General features: G+C 40.7%; 1 protein-coding gene and 1 pseudogene across 1 annotated transcript in view; one reads left to right on the top strand and one right to left on the bottom strand.

The window, feature by feature from the left end:
• LOC102850783 (protein FAM19A1-like) overlaps window positions 1–12,683 on the top strand; it is a 1,008,886-nt gene that overhangs the window by 764,707 nt on the left and 231,496 nt on the right. The window lies entirely within an intron of this gene.
• Window positions 2,279–3,381, bottom strand: LOC102850374 (annotated as a pseudogene).

Raw genomic sequence — 12,683 nt, 5'->3', positions numbered from 1 at the left:
GGGACCTTCTAAGAATCAAATACCTATGCACATCCAAAAACTTCTCCAATAGAGTAAAAAGGGAAGCCACAGACTGGGAAAAAATATTTGGTAATGACATGTCACATCTAATCTTTAAAAAAATAAATAAATGAAAAGGTTATTGTTATTATCCTCATTTTGCAGATAAAAGAATTCAGGCTTTAAAAAAGGAGGCTTTCCCAAGTTCGCAAAGGTAATCAGTTCCAGAATCAAGATCCAAGTTTCTTCTCTCAAGTCTACATACAGTCTTCCAAACCCAGTGTCTCATTCCACCTATAATGAAAAAATGTCATTGCTCTCTCAATTTAAGTATATTCAAACTGGAGCTACATCCTTTTTACCAGCATAGTCTTTTGATTACTAGTGAAAAGAGGCTGCACTGAAATTCCAAAGGCATATGGTTCAGATTCACCAGCTACTGGCAAGAAGCTACACTGCAATCCTAAAGGCATGAGGTTCTAATCCACCAACTGCCCTGTGTAGAAGGATGGGAAATCTACTCCCATGTGATTTAAATGCCTCTAAAAACCCACTAGAAAGTCAGCTATGGATTGATTCCAACTCAATGACACACAACACCACCATAACAACTCCCTATGATAAGGATGGGCGATTTCCTTTGGTGTGATTTACTGCCTCTGAAAACCCTCTGGAGGGTCAGCTATGGGCCAGTTCCAACTCAATGGCACATAATAACAACAAACAGTAAAAACGTTCAGCCAATTCCAAATTGAAACTCATAATTATTGAATAAATCTTGATTCATGATAACCCCATGTTACTACTTCATAGGCTGTTCGAGGTTGGAATGTCATGGAAGGAACCTTTGTGGTGAAGTAGATGAAGTATTGGGCTGCAAGCTACAATCCAAATCAACTAGCTTCTCTGCATGAGAAAGATGACACAGTCTCCTCATGTTGACTTTGTTTTTGTTGTAATGTTCTGTTGACAGTGACCCTATAAACAATGGATCTGAGCCATGCTCTATCCTGTGCCATCCACATCATCTCTTGTGTTCTTGAGCCTATTGTTAAAGTCTCTGTGTCACTATACCTTACTAGGGTATTCCTCTCTTTCCTTGACACTCTACGTTACAAAGTGTGATTTCTTTTCCCAAGGACTGACTCCTCATAGCAATATGTCCAAAATATGTGAGACGAAATTTCACTACCCTCGCCTTTAAGGAGCACCCTTGGTTACTCTTTATCCAAAATATACTTTCTTTAAGTACTTTCCTCCAATACCACGATTCAAAGGCATCTTGTCATCCTTATTCCTTCTGTCATCCTTATTCGCTGTCTAACTTTCAATGCATAGGAAGTAATAGAATAGACCTTGCTTCTTATCACTTTGGAAAAGTCTTTGACAGGTTTCCTCAGTGTTACCCTTCTTTAGATTTCTTGACTGCTAAATATGTTGATTTTGGATCTAAGTAAGGTGAAATAATAGACAGCTTTAATCTTTTCTCCACGTCATAATGTTGCCTATTGGTCCAGTGGTAAGAATTTTTATTTTCCTGATGTTGAGATGTAATCATACTGGAAGACTGTAGTCTGTATGCTCTGTAGTAAAAATTTTACATTCTTTCCACTTTCAGCTAGCAGAGTTGTGTCATCTGTGTAAACCAGTTCATTGATGATTCTTCTTCCAGTCCTGATGACACATTCTTCATAGATAGGCTGTTGGCTTAAAATCTTGGAAACTTGGTGGAGAGTCAGAATTAACTTGAAACAAGTGGTTTGGTTTTCTGTTTATTGTCCGTTTGGGGTTTTAATCAAAGTTTACAGAAAGGTTGGGCTTCCATTCATTCATTACTACACATTTTTCTCCCTCCACCTCCCTTCCCCCTTCCCAATCCACTTTATATTCCATGTCTTGTTCCAGATTGTTGTAACATATATAGTGCCTAATCATACATTTCTTTCAGACAGTTTTTTCTTTATCTGTTTCAATGCATCTGTTCCTTATCTATCCACTGTTTTCCTATTCTGTACCTAAACCCTCAAATCAGTCCTACTTTATGACAGTGGTGATGCTAGTAAGTTTGTGGAGAGATTGAAACTCTCTTTTTTTTTTAGGTTGCAAATCCTGGTCAGATTTATTTATAAAGCAATAAATATTAGAAGCACAAATAAATTGCACATGTGTAAACAAACTGTACAATGATTGATGAGAGGTGCGGGATGGTGGTTCAGAAGATTCCAAGAAGCATAACACTGTCATCCCCAATGTTAGGTAGTCTAAGAGGGAAGGCACCTCAGAAGCATTTGCGGTGGACAATGGATGGGCCGGCCTCATCATATTCTTACTTGCTAATCCACATCTGCTGGAAGGTGGAGAGCGAGGCCAGGATGGAGCCCCCGATCCAAACAGAGTACTTACGCTCAGGAGGAGCAATAATCTTAATCTTCAGTGATTTCCTTCTGCATTCAATCCGCAATACCAGGGTACATGGTGGTGCCTCCAGACAAGACGTTGTTGGCATACAGGTCCTTGCGGATATCAGTGTCACACTTCATGATACTATTGTAAGTAGTTTCATGGATGCCAGCAGACTCCATACCGATGAAGGAGGGTTGGAAGAGTGTTTCTGGGCAGCAGAAGCACTCATTGCCAATAGTGATGACTTGACCATCAGGCAATTCATATCTCTTCTCCAGAGAGGAGGAAGAGGCAGCTGTGGCCATCTCATTCTCAAAATCCAGAGCCACATAACACAGCTTCTCTTTAATGTCACGGATAATTTCTTGTTCAGCAGTAGTGACAAAGGAATAGCCACGCTCAGTGAGGATCTTCATGAGATAGTCAGTGAGATCCCAACCAGCTAAATCCAGAAGCATGATGGCACAGGGCAAAGCATAGCCCATAGATGGGGACATTGTGGGTGACACTATCTCCTGAGTCGAGAACAATGCCTGTGGTTCAGCCAGAAGCATACAGAGACAGCACCACCTGGATGGCCACATACATGGCGAGGACATTGAAGGTCTCAAACATGATTTGGGTCGCCTTCTCACGGTTGGCCTTGGGGTTCAGCGGGGCCTCAGTTAGCAGGGTGGGATGCTCCTCAGGGGCCACACACAGCTCATTGTAGAAGGTATGATGCCAGATCTTCTCCATGTCATCCCAGTTGGTGATGATACCATGCTCAATAGGGTACTTGAGAGTCAGAATACCTCGTTTGCTCTGGGCCTCGTCACCTACATAGGAATCCTTCTGACCCATACCCACCATAACTCCCTGGTGGCTGATGATGGAGGGGAAGACTGCGCGGGGCGCATCATCGCCCGCGAAGCCAGCCTTCACCAGCCCGGAGCCATTGTCACACACCAGAGCGATGGTCTCCTCGTCGTCGCACATCTTGGCACAGCTTCAGCGAGGTCCTGTGCGGTCGGGCTGAACTCGGTCAGGCGGCGGCAGGAACAAGGTGGGGCGTGGGGCGCAGGGTGTGCGCCTTTGTAGTGCGTTGATGGACGGGGTCAGTTGGAGCAGTCTGGGGCAGGGGTGGGGGACCCTGGTCGGTCACCTTGCCTTATTTGGTTGCCTTAGCACCATCGAAGAGAGCTCAGGCCATTCATGGAGCCAAGGGCAGGGCGAGATTGAAACTCTTATTCACTGCTGGTGGCAATGTAGAATGGTACAACCATTATGGAAGATGGTCTCTAAAAAAAGTGGAAATAGAAATATCATTTGGCCCAGCAGTCCCACTACTGGGAATAAATTATAAAGAAACCAGAACTATGACTCAAACAGATAGATTTACATGGATGATTATTGCCTTAATAATAGCTAAGAGACTGAGGCAATCCCATTGACCATCAGCAAACAAATGTAAAGACAAACTGTGGTGTTTTCACACAATGGACTACAATGCAGCACTGAACAACAATAAACTTGGAAAACACTACACAACATGGGTTAACCTGGAAGATATTATGCTGAGTAAAGTATCTCAAACACAAAAAGGAAAAATACCACTGTTAAAAAAAATTGTTTGGTTTATGAATCTTTACAGAAGCAAACTGTCATATTATTGCATGCTACAAGAGCATTTTGCGCTTCTTTTATTTGTAGCATATTTCTCACTTTGAATTATTGGTTTTGTTGTTGTTGTATGTTATTTAGTTAAATATGACTCAAAGTAACCCTATCAAGCAGAGTAAAACTGCCCCTCAGGATTTCTTAGGTTCCAATCTTTATGAAAGTAGACCACAGATGTTTGCTCCTGTGAAGTGGCTGGTTAGCAGTAAATCTTTTAACCATTGTGCCAGCAAAGGTCCTTAGCTTCTGCTATTCCACAATGATGATGGTCTTGTTCACTGCTATGCTCTGGTGCCCAGCACAATGCTTGGAGCCAGTGCTGGAATTAAGCCTTTCCTTTTGTACCTATAGAGGGATATCAAGTGAATTAATTCATAAAGCCCAGCTCTCCTTTAATACCAAGCCTCAGTTTCCACAACTGTAAGCAGGAATTGTAAGAAGACAACTTCACAATGAGATCCCAAGTTTAATCTGAGGAAATGTGCATAGAGCATTTAGCACAGAACTAGTTGTCACTAAATATTAGCTCTGGCACTTGAGAAGATTGCTACAGAGTAGAGATTTGGCGGGCTACCTCTGGGGCTTTTCACAAGTAACATGGAAGAAATGAAGACATCTCAGAAACAATTCCCAGACTTGTACCTGAGTGTGTGTTGTTTGTGTATCACAGAAAGGTTTTTTATTCTGAGTGCTTTGCAAATGCAACTGAGCTATGCATTCTTTTAATTGGTCTCCATGGGGAAAGAAGAGGGAAGATGAAGTCCGTATATGAGTAGGGACAATTAAAAGCCAGGTGTTTCTTGAGTCTTTAACTTCATAAAATGTGTAATAATTTCTATCAACAGAAGTAAATTGGCATTTTTAAAGCATTAAATCTAACCTATACCTAGTAAACTTCAGTTTTTATGTCATATTGCTTTTTGATTGCTAGTGTTTTATGCTGTGGAAATTTGGCAATAAAATGAACTAAATTAGCTTTCTAAAAAAGTTTAAAAAACTATTCCATTTTTTATTTAAATACATATAAAGGATGTATTTAACATACTTTGGGCATACTACTAGGAGGGGCCGGCACCTGGATAAAGACTTTATCATGCCTAGTAAAGTCGAGAGTCAGTGAAAAAGGAAAAAACCTCATGGACAGACATTGGTGCGAGCAGCTACAATTGGCAGAGATTGTGGGGATGGCATAGTATTGGGCAGAGGTATGTGAGGGGTTTTTTTCTTGTGGATTTCTTTTTGTATGTGTGCATATATAAATTAGTTGCAAGATTGGTCTGTATCTTATCTCTATGTCTGCATAAATAAACTTCATCTAGTCATGAGACTGTTAAATGTAATACTATAAGGTAGTGTATATGTACACCTGGCTACTTCTTACAAGAAATGATATAAACAGAGGATGTACCTTATAGTGCAAAGTTCAGATCTAATATTTCTAGCATAATTATTAGATTTGGTCAAAGGCAGCGCAAGAAGAAAAAAGTAAAATATAACAATGAAATGAGCAAGGAGCTAGAGTTAGAAAATCAAAAGGGCCAAACTTGCTCAGCATTTTTTTTAAGGTCAAGGAACTGAAGAACAAATTGAAACCTCAAGTTGCTATAATCAAGGATGCTCTGGGCAGAAAATTAAATGATCCAGGAAGTATTAAAAGAAGAGGGAAAGAGTATACAAAGTCATTATACTGAGTATACAAAGTCATTATACTGAAAGGAATTGGCAGACACAGAAGAATTTCATGAAGCAACATATGAGCATAAGCCTATGGGTGATGAAGGAAGAAGTTCAAGCTGCTTTGAAGGAACTGGCAAAAAATAAGGCCCCAGGAATTGATGGTATACCAATTGAGATATTTAAACTAACAGATGTTGCGCTAGATGTGCTCACCAGGCTGTGCCAAGAAATCTGGAGGACAACCACTTGGCCTACTGACTGGAAGAGATCTATATTTGTTCCCATCCCAAAGAAAGGTGACCCAACAGAGTGTGGAAATTATCGAACAAGATCATTGATATCACATGCAAGCAAGATTCTGCTGAAGATTATCCAAAAATGACTGGAACAGCACATCAACAGAGAACTGCCAGAAGTCCAGGCTGGGTTTAGAAGGGGTAGTGGTACTAGGGATATTGTAGCCAATGGTAGATGGATCTTGGCTGAAAGCAGGAATACCAGAAGAAGGACTATCTGTGTTCCATTGATTCTGCAAAGGTGTTTGACTGTGTTGATCACAACAAACTGTGTCTGACTCTCAGAATAATGGGAATCCCAGAATACTTGATTGCGCTAATGAAAAACCTATATATACTTGGACGAAGAGGCAGTCGTCAGAACAGAACAAGGAAACACTGCATGGTTCAAAATTGGGAAGGATGTATGCCAGGGATGTGTCCTGTCTCCATACCTTTTCAACCTGTATGCAGAACAGAATATCTGGGAGGCTGGGCTCTATGAGGAGAAGTGTGACATCAGGATTGGTGGAAGATTCATCAACAATCTTCATGATGCAGATGACACAACCCTGCTTGCTGAAACTGAAGAGGACCTGAGGCGCTTTCTTCAGAAGGTCAAGGACTGCAGCCTTCAATATGGATTGAGGCTCAATGTCAAGAAGACAAAGATTCTCACCACTGAACCAATTGGCAGCATCCATAAGGATGGATGGTGAAGAGATTGAGATTGTTGACAACTTCAACACTCTTGGCACCAGCAGCCAGGAAATTAAAAGACATATTGCGATAGGAAAGTCTGCTCTGGAGACAAAGGAGTGTCTGATACAGGCCATGGTCTTTGCAATTCCTTGCTATGCATCTGAGAGTTGGAGAATGACTAGGGAGGATAGAAGGAGAATTGATGCCTTTGAACTGTGGTGATGGAGAAGAGTATCGAATATTGCATGCACTGCTAAGAAAATGAACAGGTTCATCCTTGAGAGGGTTAAAGTGGGCAAGAATTTGAGGCAAGAATTTTGAAGCCTCCTCTGATATACTTTGGACATATTTCAAGGAGGGACCAGTCCTTGGAGCGGGAAGTCATGCTTGAGAGAGTGGAGGGACAGTGCAAGGGAGGAAGACCCTCGATGAGGTGGATTGATTCAGTCACTGGAGTAATGAGGATAGGTGTGTCGGAGACAATAGGATTGGCAAGGGATAGAGTAGGATTAGGGCTGTTGTACACAGGGTCGCTATGAGTCACAGGCAACTCGCTGGCACATAACAAACAACAACAAGTCAATGGAACCTACCAACAATAGCAACTCCAGAATCACATCAGAGGCTGCATGTAAAATGATTATTTTTGAGTATATGAAAGAGCATATTATTAACCACTCAGTCACTGATCAAAACATTAATGATGCATGCAATCCATGCAGAAGAAAGGCCTGATTCTCTGAAATAGAGTTTATTTCTGAAAGGTATGGGTTCACCATAGGTGAGAATGTGTTCAACAACATTTCTTCATGGGTAAGTTCAGTTCCCTTATATGCTAAGAATTTTTATTCCATTGTGATACAACTAAACTAGAAGCAGAAGATGTTCTGTTCCCAGAGCTTCTAATTTTCCTGAATGGGGAAAAACAGGTCCCAGGAAGAAACTGACACAGAACTTGTGATGAAAATGTGAAATTTTTCAGTGTACACTTTTTAGTGACATAATCAACCATTAACTAGATGAGAAATCTCCATGAATGGATTCCACAGCCTATTCACAGTTACACCATGTCTAAAATCTCTCATTTTGAGAAGTTCTTCCTGAAGGTTCTGAGGAATTCAAGATAAGCATCAAGTCTAATATTCCAGTCTAAATTAAACAGTATGCTCAAAATAGCTCACAATAGTTCCCAAATCAGAAAGCTGATTCACAAATAGTTATTTTTCTCAATGCTGAATATCAGATAGAGCAACAAACCTGATGTGGTCCTTACTCTATTGGTTATGATGTCTGCAAAGGTTAAGGTTGTGCAGCAACCCAGCAAGGCCATAATTCTCAGTGGTTTGGTAGATATTATATTATGTAAAGATATTGCATCTTCCATATGACCATATTATATCAGCAGCCAATATGTTGCACTGCAATCCTCAAAGCACATAGTTCAAATACACCAGCTGCTCCATGGGAAAAGGATGGGCAATCTTCTCCCGTGAAATCTACTGCCTCTGAAAACCCACCAGAGGGTAAGCAATGGGTTCATTTGGACTAAATGATACACAGCAACAACAACAATGTTGAAAAGGAGTTTTATTGGGAGTGTGGCCTCCATCTGTTATAGATAGATAGATAATAAATAGATGATAGATGATGATGAAAGATGATAGATAGATAGATAGATAGATAGATAGATAGATAGATAGATAGATAGATAGATAGATAGAGATAGACAGATAGATGTTTTGCCAAACTCTCCTTCATCTACTTGGCCATCCTCTAACATCTACCTGACCTATATTGTAGCTTATCACCAGACAATCTGACCTTCATATTTTGGCTTCTTCTGTCCCTGCTACCATATGAGTCAGGAAAAGGTACTTACCCATGGATTTGGACTTGGCTGACTCCACAAATGCATGAGTATTTCTTTGAAACAAATCTTTCTGTATATATTTATACATATATATGCTTCACTGGTTTTGCTCCTGTGGAGAACACAGCATAAGACCTGTGACTTACAGCTACCCTATGTACAACAGCCCTAAATCCTGCTCTATCCTGTGCCAATCTTACTGTATCTAACATACCTATCCCCATTACACCTGTCCCTGAATCAGTCCATCTCATCGAGTGTCTTCCTCTCTTGTGCTGTCCCACAACCCTTCTAAGCATAATGTCCCTTTGCAAGGACTGATCCCTTCTTGCAGCATGTCCAAAGTAGGCAAGATGAAGCTTTAGAATCCTTGGCTCCAAGAAGCAGCCTGAACTCACTCTCTCTAGTATAAACCTGTTTGTTCTCCTAACAGTCCATGGTATATTCTCAATATTCTTCTCCAGCACCATCCATAGATATTTTCATTTCATTGCACTGAATGGTACCAAGATATTTGCATTTTTATGTTTCAGAGTTCCTTGTTATTGTTGTTATATTCTGTTGAGTTACCTGTGACTCATAGAGACCCTATGTATAACAGTTCTGAACTCTATCCTGAGTCAGTCTCATTGTCTCTGACACACCTACCCCATTACCTTAATTACTGTGTCAAACCATTTTATCCAGGGTCTTCCTCTCTTGCACTGGCCCTCCACCCTTCTAAGAATGATTTCCTTCTCCAAGGACTGGTGCCTTCTGGCAACATGCCCAAAGTCTTTGAGATGACTCTTTAAAATTCTTGCTTCAAAGAAAAACTTGATCTCACCCCTCCCAAACAGACCTGTTTGTTCTCTTGGAAGTCCAGGGTATGTTTGATACTCTTCTCCAGCAACACAACCCCAAAATACCAATTCTTCTTCTGTCATCCTTAGTCATTATCCAGCTCTCTGATGCACAGTAAGTAATAGTGAAGACTATAGCCTGGATCAGGCACACCTTAGTCTTCAGACTGACACTGTTGCTCTTAATCACTGTGGAGAGGTCCTTGTTAACAGATTTTCCTCATGCAATGTCTTTTGACTGCTCGTGCCACAAGGGTTGATTGTGGAAGCAAACAAACAAGTTGAAATTGTGAGCACTCTCAATCTCTTCTCTTCTGTCATGGTGCTGCCAATTGTCCCAGTGGTGAGAATCTTTGTTTTCTTAATTTTGAGCTTCAATCTGTATTGAAGATTACATTCCCTGGCTTTCTGCAGCAAATGCCTCAGGCCATCTTCAGTTTCAGCAAACAGGGTTGTGTCATTTGCATAAGGAGTACTAAATAGGGCTGCTAAACCAAAGACTGAACCTCTCTAATGGTGTGAAAATCCACCAGCAGTTTTTTGGGGGAAAGATGGGCAACCTCCATTCATGTGATTTATAATCTCAGAAATCTAACTTTATAGCACTGAGGTTGAATTTTAAGTTTTGAGCCCAAATTGAGACCCCAAGGTTTAGAAGCAAAGTGGTACATAGACTGGGGTAGAATGAGCTGGAATTCCAACCCTACCACTTGCCTCTCTGGTTTTAGTTTTCCATCTGTAAAATGAGGTGTTATCAATAATACCTACCTAGAAAGGTCAATATTTTTCAAAAAACACATGACGAAATTCAAACTCATTGCTGTCTAATCGGAACCAACTCATAGCTGACCCCTCAGTGTGTTTCCAAGGTTGTAAGTCACATGAGAGGAAATCGACTGTCTTTCTCCTGTGGATTTCTCCTTGTGGATTAGAACCTCCAGGAGGCATGACCTTTGGGTTAGCAGGGCAACACTGCTCTCTACACAACTTACAAGTATTCAACAAATGCAAGCTATTACCCTTACCTCCAGTTAACAGCAGGAGCCAGGACAGCAGGAATGAAAATCACAGACACATTCTGGACACACCAATTAGTTTAGTTTGGCTGATGCCTGAGGGAGGAATAGGGAAAAGTACTCAGAAAGGCAGCTTGGGGCCAAATTACTTTCTTGAATTCCAGGACGATCTTTAAATTTGAGGAAGTGTTCATTAATTGATCATCTAATAACAGAGTCCCCAAATGTGCGGCAAGCAGGTGGATACTGTGCAAAATAGAGCAAATTAAAGGATCGTTCAGAGTCCATTCCAAACATTGGACTCTGATTTGAATTTAATGGAAATGTGGAACCAACAGATGTCTCTGTGAAAAGTGGAGATTAAATCAGTGCAAGCCTTTAAAAATAAACAGCGAATCGCTGGGTGGCGTCACCCCTAGTACTCAGAGGCGAGGTTCATCCTGATGACACCTTGCTGCTCATTGATAAGTGCAGCCAATTCTATGTTGTTCTGTACGCTTTGAGGGAAACTAAATCATGCTGAAGATTGTCTCCTTTATTAATTTTCCACTTACAAACATATCTAATATTCTAAGGTGGCTTACATAGGTTTAGTAAGAGAGAAAGATGATGATAAAATATAATGGAGACAAAAAAGGAAGTCAGAAAAATGAGGCAAAAGGCTGAAGAAGGAGCCAGAAAGTTATGCTAGCACACCCAGAGGATGCATGGACTCTGCAAAGAACCCAGACTGGGTTACAGGTTTGACACTGAGCTTTCTAACAGACAGTTCAAAAAAAGAAACAAGATCAGTTACCTGATTTGAAATGTTTTCTGCTAACTTCAAGCAGGTAGTCAAGAGAGAATTTGCTTTTGTTACCAAAATTTCGGCAAGGAGTATCTCCAGATTTAAATAAACAAACATATTTATTGAGTTTCTCTAAAAAAAGAAAAGGGAGCTCTGATGGCTTAATGATAAGAATTCTGCTGACAACACAAAGGTACATGGTTTGAATCCATGCAGCTGCTCCACTGCAGCAAGATGGGCTGTCTTCTCCTGTGAGATTTATGACCTCTGAAAACCACTGGAGGATCAGCTATGGGTTGGTTCAGACTCAAGGGTCTGAAAACTTCCTCCAAAACTGATGCCACATTCTTAATCATAGCATCCATCTTCTCAAGTAATTTGTTCAACATACAGATTGGAGAGGTACAGAGAAAGAATTCAAACCTGCTGTATACCTTTCCTGACTTTATATAGATTTCACATGACCACAATTAAGTGTTCTGGAATTCCCATTCTTCTCAATATTTTCCAAAATTTGTTATGTATGATCCACCCAGTCAAATGCTTTAACATAGTCAAATTCCACAAATCACTGTTTTCCTGCTATTCTCTGCTTTCAGTCAATATTCATCTTATGTCAGTGATATTAATTCTCATGTTGTAGCCTCTACTGAAGCATGCTTGCATTTCTGGGGCATTCCCTCTTAATGTACAGACATTTCTGAACAATCATCAACGAGATTTTATTTGCATGTGTTAGTAGTGATATTGTTCTATAATTTCCACATTGTTGAACCACTTTTTTTTTTTTAGAATCAGAATGCATATGGATCTCATCCAGTTAGTTGGACAGGTAGCCGTCTATCTTCCCTGTTTCTCAGCATAGTATGTTCAGGACTGTATCTGTTCATTGAAACATGTTCACTAATGTCCCATGAATTCCTAGATCTTAATGTCTGCCAATGCCTTCAGTGTAGCTCGAATTTCTTACTTCATTCTTGTTGACTTTGTGCTCCCAAGGCTTTAGTTTAGAGATTATGAGAGTGGGAGACTCATTTGGATTATAAGAAACATGGGATTTCTCCAGGGTGGTTCACACAGAGAACTCTGTGGAGTTAGGGGTATGGCTGCCTGGTATGGTGACTTTGCATTAATAGTGGTTGTAGAAAAGCAGGGAAGTGGTCATTGTCTGACCCACCTCGGTGGTATGCATACATAAATTACACAGGTCATCATCTCCCCTCCCTACAACCCAAATCTAGTTAAAATTAGTTTCATGGCTTCTGGTTTGTGGCTGAAATGGGACTCAGATCTCCTTAGGGTTACTTTGTAAGGGTTGGCAGGGTCAGCTTCAGCTGTCCATGAAGAGGAACCATTCTTCAGTCTGCTGTGATGGATCCACAATTGACTTTTGATCATGAGCTATTTCCTGAAATGGTTCAGTGTTAATCAGTTCTTTTTGGTACACTGGCT

Source organism: Elephantulus edwardii, unplaced genomic scaffold (assembly GCF_000299155.1).
Source record: "Elephantulus edwardii isolate Elephantulus edwardi_28Jun2011 unplaced genomic scaffold, EleEdw1.0 scaffold00177, whole genome shotgun sequence".
NCBI classification, from domain to species: Eukaryota; Metazoa; Chordata; class Mammalia; order Macroscelidea; family Macroscelididae; genus Elephantulus; species Elephantulus edwardii.
Note: the sequence above shows the minus strand (reverse complement) of the source record. Positions and strands in the feature narration are given on the sequence as shown.